The following is a 7,512-nucleotide window of genomic DNA, read 5'->3' as shown; positions in this document are numbered from 1 at the left end:
TATTATATATATTATGTATATATATATTTTTAATATTATATATATATTTTATTATTATTATATGTTATGTATATATTTTTAATATCACATTATTCATACATTTTTTATATTATTCCATGTAAATACTTTCAATACTATATTATGCATATATTTTTGTCTTTGTTATATATATACTTTTAATACTCAATACTATTATTATGAATATATTTTTGGTATATGTACGTATATATATTTTTATTTTATTAATATATTATTATCATTATTTTTTCCATTTTATATTATATTATTTTTACGTACATATTTTTAATACTATGTATACACTTTTTATTTTTATTATTACGTATATATTTTAATACATATATGTATATTTATATATCGTTATTATTAGTTATTATATTATTATTGTTTTCAATATATATTGTATATATTTTTAATCTAGTATTATATGTTTTATATACGTATGTTCACTACTATTTTATGTTTACATTATTACTATTATTATCATGTTTAATACCATATGCACTGCTATTGTTTTATTATTATCACTTATACATTGTTAATGTTTTACATATTTGCTTCGTATATTCTTAACTTGTTATTATTATTTGCCTGTTCCGAATTTAGCCTATAAGATCACATCTTATTTCAACATCGATATTAGTTTTCTTTTTATTTTTTATTTTAAAATATTTTCATTCATTTTTTTATTTCAATAAATAAGGCAACGCACCGATTTAACATTAAGTCATTGTGACAGCCCTAAAGTGACCCTAGTCGGAAAGCGGTCTCGGGACCGCTAGACCGGGTCACCAAATTATTTGAATGTGATAATTATTGCCTAAAATATATGAATATAAATGTGTGAAAGTTTTAAGCTTCGATTTAGTTAATTGCATGTGAATTTAGTTGATAGGACTTATGTGAGAAAATTTAGAAATGTGCTAGGCAAATGCAAGTGGCCTAATAGTGCATGTAATCAAAGGGGTGGACTTGCATGTCAATTTCCCCCCATTTAAGTACTAGTGGCCGGCCATGACAAGGGATGATGGGCAAAACATGTCAAAAAACATGTTGTGTTAATGGAAGAATAAAATAAGAAGCATGGGCAATAAACTAATAAGAAATTGAAGGAAGAAAACAAAGAGAAAAAAATGTGTTCATCATTCTCATGCATGACCAAAAAAAAAAAAAAGAAGAGAAAAGCTCTCATGTTGTTCTTGGCCGAATAGGAGAAAGAAAAAGAAGGAAAAAGAGCTTTGAGGAAATCGGCTATGGTGGTTTGATAGACTAAGGCATGTTTGATGATGTTCCATGAGATGCATGCATGTTTTAGTAGTTAGCTTGAGTTCTAAATAGCCCATGGTTCAAATCTTTACTATGTCATGGAGATGATATTCGGCCAAGGTGGATTGGTGTTGATATCATTTGCATGCTAAAAGTGAAGCTTTGTAATGGTGCATGTGATGGTGGATTGATGATTCTTGAATCTTCTTTTTAGCATTTTTGAGTGAGACATTAAGTTCTTTGTTTAACCATGACCAAAAATTGAAATGGTATGGTGTTGTGATGCATTTGGCCATGGTAGGAAGTAGAAGGGAAAATATGGTTGTTGTTAGATGAAGTAGATTCTAACAAATGAGCACATATGTGCATTAGTTGCTAGATGGAGAAGAATCGGCTAGCAAGTTGTGTGCTAAGGCCGAATATAATTTTTGTATATTAATGAGTAATGCATGTGTTGAATTGATGGAAAGGGAGAGGATGCTTTACTAGTGTATATATGTGTATGGGCCAAGTTTTGAACTTGAAACAAAATGGTGTTTAGTCAATACAAGTGACCATACTTGTAGAATGTATTGAGTGTTGCAATCGGCCTGAACATAGACATGTATGTTCGGCCACATGAATGAGTACATAAGTTGATGTGTATGTTCGGCCATAGGTAAGCATATTGATGGCTTTATCTTGACTTAGAAAATTCGGCTAAAGGAAATATTAGCTAGTATGTTGAATTCAATTCGTAATTTCGTACATATGTGACTCTAATGTCTAATGTATATATGGGCTAAGTACCTTGAGCTTCTCTTTTAATGTTCGAATGAATTGTATTAAATTGCTTGATGTGATTAAAAATGCGTATGACCATTGTGTATTTGAGCTAAAAGGTGGCCATATGACCTATCAAACTCCTTGTCATATTCGGCCATAAGCTAGTAAAATGAGACTTTAATGAGTTAAATTTGTTTGAATTAAGCTCAAGAGCAAAGGGGAACTAAATCCGATAAAGGGAAGGAAAAAGTGGTCGAATAGCCGTCGAAACCGTTCGACAACATCCGAGGTAAGTCTTCGAGTAATGACCCTACTTGAATTATATTGAAATGATTAGTCATACTATGACGGATAGCCGAATGTGCATAGAGACTATGTTATAAAGCCAATTGAAATCATGCTCTTTGTGTGTGGCTATTGAGCCGAAATTGGAAAGGTTTAATAAATGTTTTGTGTTTGAGCCTTAGTAACGAAAATGAAATATGGATGTGTCATGATTATTGATATATGTGTGCATGAGCATTTGAATGATATCCGGGCTAAGTCCTGAAGGCATTTATGCTAGTGATTTTATCCGGGCTAAGACCCGAAGGCATTTGTGTGAGTTGATATATCCGGGCTAAGACCCGAAGGCATTTGTGCGAGTTGCTATACCCGGGTTAAGACCCGAAGGCAATTGTGCTAGTGATTTTATCCGGGCTAAGACCCGAAGGCATTTGTGCGAGTTGATATATCCGGGCTAAGACCCGAAGGCATTTGTGCGAGTTGCTATACCCGGGTTAAGACCCGAAGGCAATTGTGCTTGTGGTTATATCCGGCTAAATTCCGAAGAAACTTGGGTTTGAAGGTGAGCGTGTTGTGCTGTAATAAATTCAATTAATACGCTCGAAAAACCCAAACGATAAGGTATGTTTGCGTGTGCATCGGAAAAGTCGATTCGTTTTAAATAGTATTCGTTCAATCGACTAACGAACTTTCGACTTTTAGATAGGTTAATACCTTGTGTGTATATGTTGATGAAGTGTGAAGTAAGTATGTTTATGAGAATGTGTATTAATAAAGTGATTCATTTAGCTATGTGAATGTAATACTTTAGTCAAAGCCGATTTCATTACTTGAAACTTACTAAGCTTTAAAATGCTTACCCCGTTGCTTTGGCTCTCTGTTTTATAGATTTTGTTCGTTAGATATCGGATTCGGGATCATCGAAGTCGAAGTCATCCACACTATCAAAGCCCTTTTGGTACTCTTTTAATTGAACTCTGGGTATGGCATGTATAGGACTACCCGTTTTGTTGTTGGTCATTGACCCTTTGGTTTTGTGTAAATTTGGATAGCCATGCGAAAATGGCTTAAATATACTTTGATCATAACATTATAATCGTTTTGTATGTTGTCCGTCGAGAGGTATGGAAATGTTGGTAACGGTTAGCCATGGGAATGGTTATTCATGATCATTTTTGGTATATGTATGACAAACTCTAGTTGATCCATGGAGGATCATGAAATAGGTAAAGTTTACCTTAAAAACAGATGCTGGCAGCAGCAGTGATGTGGATGTGAAAAATCACTAAAAATAGTAGGAATGGAATTAAATAGTGGATAAATTATGTGATCGAACCTTGATGAATCTATTTTCATATGGAAGAAACGAAATGGTCATATGAGTTGTAAGTTAAGAGATAATTAGGTTTTCGTGAAACAGGGCCAGAACGGTTTCTGGATTCCCTGTTCCGACTTTGGAAATTTATTATAAATTAACCAGAGATAATTAGGAGTCATGCCATATATGTATAGATTTCTCTCTGAGTCTAGTTTCTATAGAAACAAACGGCATCAGTATTGAAGCTCTGTGCAGGGAGATATCCAAATCGTAATGCATGAAGGTCAGTGTAGTCGTAACCTGTAACAGGGGAGACTTTAACTAATAAACTGTACTAATTGGCCCGACCAAAAATTATAGAAAAAAATATGTAGTTGGGAATATGAGTCTAGTTTCAGGGAAAAATTACGAAACTGATTTTCGAGTTGTGAAACTCAAGATATTATTTTTAAGGTGACAGTGACGCAGTTAGCCAACTGCCTGGAAATTTTTAAAATGGACTGCGATAGTAAGCGAATTTAGTCTGTGAACCCCTCGTGTCCGACTCCGGCAATGGCCTCGGGTACGGGGTGTTACAGTCATCGATTTCATCGCTATGTTGGGTGAATATCAATTGGCTAGTGTTAAAAACGGAACGTCCTTCTCAAAAGAAATCGAAATTATAAAAATTCTCGTGTTTTGATCGGATCATGATTAAATGTTACATTGAACTTGCATTTTTGAAAATTAAGACAACATATGTTTAACGAGATACCAATTTTGGGCGTTACGAGGGTGCTAATACCTTCATCGCGCGTAACTGACTCCCGAACCCTATTTTTTCTCTGGCTTTTGACGTAGACCTAAACTCGGCCTTCTTTTTTGTTTAAAAAAATAAATTTTCTTTTTAAAAAAGAGGATTTATTAGGTGTCCAATCACACCTAGGAAAAAAGATCGGTGGCGACTCCCTTTCTAATAAAATCGAAAGTCAATTTTTAAATTTTCAATAAATCGACTCAACTAGAGACCAAAGCGAAATTTTTGCATCGCTACATTGGGTGTGATATAAAAAACTTTTGTGAAAGGTGTTAGCATAAAAACACCTAAAGGGACCATTTTGGATAAGTTGTAGAATAGATGATAAATGTGTGAAATAGTAGGATTTGGAGTTGCTATAAGAGTAAACAGGGTTTGGCTAGGCTTAAGATGCAAAGAAATTTGATAAAAATCGATTTTCGGGCCTAGGGGTGAAATGGTCATTTTGTCAGAATCTAGGGGTAAAATGGTCATTTTACCAAAGATGTGAATTATCGATTTCTTAATTCTATTTAGTGACTAAATAAGTACATTTTGCTATTATAGAACAAGAATTACCAAGTTCGAACCTAGACCGAGGGAAAGCCAAGCAAATCGACTAAACCGTCTAGTTGCTACATTTTGAAATTCGATGTAAGTTGTATGTAAATAATACAACTACATCACTAATGTACATGTGTTGAATTGTATTTGAATTAATATAGCATGAATTGCTTGATTTTAAAATTGAGAAACTATGAAAATAATAGAGATAGTAGAGTTTCAGTTCGAACCTAAGAAATATATCGGATATTCATGCCATGACATATGGGTTATTGAGGGCTAGTGTAAGACATGTCTGGGACATGCATCAGCCATATTATGAGAGCCAGTGTAAGACCATGTCTGGGAATGGCATCGGCATCGAGACGAGGGCTAGTATAAGACATGTCCAGGACATGCATCGACCTTGAGACGTAAGCCAGTGTAAGACATGTCTGGGACATGCATCGGCTACGAGATGATAGTCAGTGTAAGACCATGTATGGGATATGGCATCGACAAGGATGAGTGCTAGTGTAAGACCATGTCTGGGACATGTCATCGGCACCTTACCCACGTTTGAGGCTTAATGAATATCCGGTAGTGTTTTGAATGGTTCAATAGTGAGTATTATGACTTTAAGTTAATAAGCATGGTATGGCTGTGTTGTGAGTGGTACAGGTACCTAATTGAAATGTATGAGATATAAGCTCGATATATGCTATGAGATTTATATGGATAGTGATAAGTAAGTTATGCTTGCACCTACTTTTGTGTTATGAGCATGTTAATGAATGGTAAAATTGTTGTTGTATATTTATTTATATGCAACTTATTAAGCTTTATGCTTACTCCCTCTCCTTCCCTTTTCCTTATAGTGCCACCTATCTAGCTCAAGGATTAACAGATGTCAGAGATATCGATCACACTATCAATCGAGGCATTCGGTATAGTTTGATTTATATTTTTGAATATGGCATGTAAGGGAACTAGACTTATGTTTTGTATTAATATTAACTTGGCCAAATGTGTTGGCTTGGATAAATCCCTCATTTTGTATTAAGCCTCAAATGATGGATAATATTCATTTTGATTTATTTGCAAAGATGTTAATTTCATAGATGAGTAAAATGCACACATGAAATATTGTTTATTGTGGCTGTTTTGGTTGCTTGAGATAGCCTTGTATTGATTTTAGTTGCTAATGTGTAGATTGTGTAAGTAAGGGTGGAAAAGAGGCTTGGTAAATAGCCTTATATTGTCCACACGGGCATGTGTCTAGGCCGTGTACGACACACGGCCAGCCCCATGGGCTTGTTGTCCAACCGTGTATCCTCTGCACATAAAAATTTCAAGTTAGTATGCATGATAGTAAACACACAGGCAGAGACACAGCCGTGTGTCTCAGCCGTGTGAGGGACACTGCCTAGAACACGGGCGTGTGCCATGACCATGTGACATTTTGGGGATGCTGACGTCAGAAACAGAATGTCCATGTTTTTACACACGAGCTAGGACACGGGCATGTCATGGCCATGTAAAGGACACGGGCCAGGCACAAGGGCGTGTGCCAGGCCGTGTGGAAACATCTGTAGGTGTGCATTTAAAATTAATTCCATATGAGTGGAGGACATGGGAGTGTTGCCCTTCTACATGGGTGTGTGCCCTGTTTCAAAGTCAAATTTTCTATAGATAGCTTAAAGACCCGAATTGATCCCGAAGAGTTTTCAGTGGTCAATTTGGGGCTCATAGGCTTATAATAAGAAGTTTAAATTAGAAATTGAAAAAGTTTTAAATTGGACTGAGTCTTGGTGACTTGTGAACATGTTGGGTGCATGAGCTCGAGTTAGATAATGCCTCGTATTTCACTTCGACGTGGGTTATGAGTATGGGATGTTACAGTCACTGTAAAGTATTTTGAAGGTTGAGTTATTTGATGTGTGGGGAATAGACTTTATGGGTCTATTTCCACCATCAGTAGGCAAATCGTACATACTTTTGACGGTAGATTATGTTTCTAAATGGGTAGAAGCAGTAGCCCTAGCACTAATAACGCTAAGTCAATACTGAAGTTTCTACACAAGAACATCTTTACAAGATTTGGTACACCTAGAGCCATTATCAATGATTGAGGATCCCATTTTGATTGTAAACTAGTGGCCAATGGCTTGCATAGGTATGCGGTGAATCATAAGATTTCTACGACACATCATAGCAGACGAATAGACAAGATGAGATTTCTAATAGAGAAATTAAAAAAAAAATTGGAAAAAAAATGGTGAATCCATCTCGTAAGGATTGGGCCACCAGATTGGATGAAATTTTGTGCGCCTATCGGATTGCGTTTAAAACACCATTTGGGATGTCGCCTTTTAAACTTGTTTATGGGAAACCATGTCACTTACCTATTGAGCTTGAGCACAAAGCATTTTGGGTTATCAAAAAGTTGAATAGGGACTGGGCTACTACTGGGAATAAAAGATTGTTAGAGTTAAATGAAAAAAAAGAGTTTCGGATGCAAACATATGAAAATGCTAGACTA

This window comes from Gossypium hirsutum, chromosome A04 (genome assembly GCF_007990345.1).
Source record: "Gossypium hirsutum isolate 1008001.06 chromosome A04, Gossypium_hirsutum_v2.1, whole genome shotgun sequence".
NCBI classification, from domain to species: domain Eukaryota; kingdom Viridiplantae; phylum Streptophyta; class Magnoliopsida; order Malvales; family Malvaceae; genus Gossypium; species Gossypium hirsutum.
Note: the sequence above shows the minus strand (reverse complement) of the source record.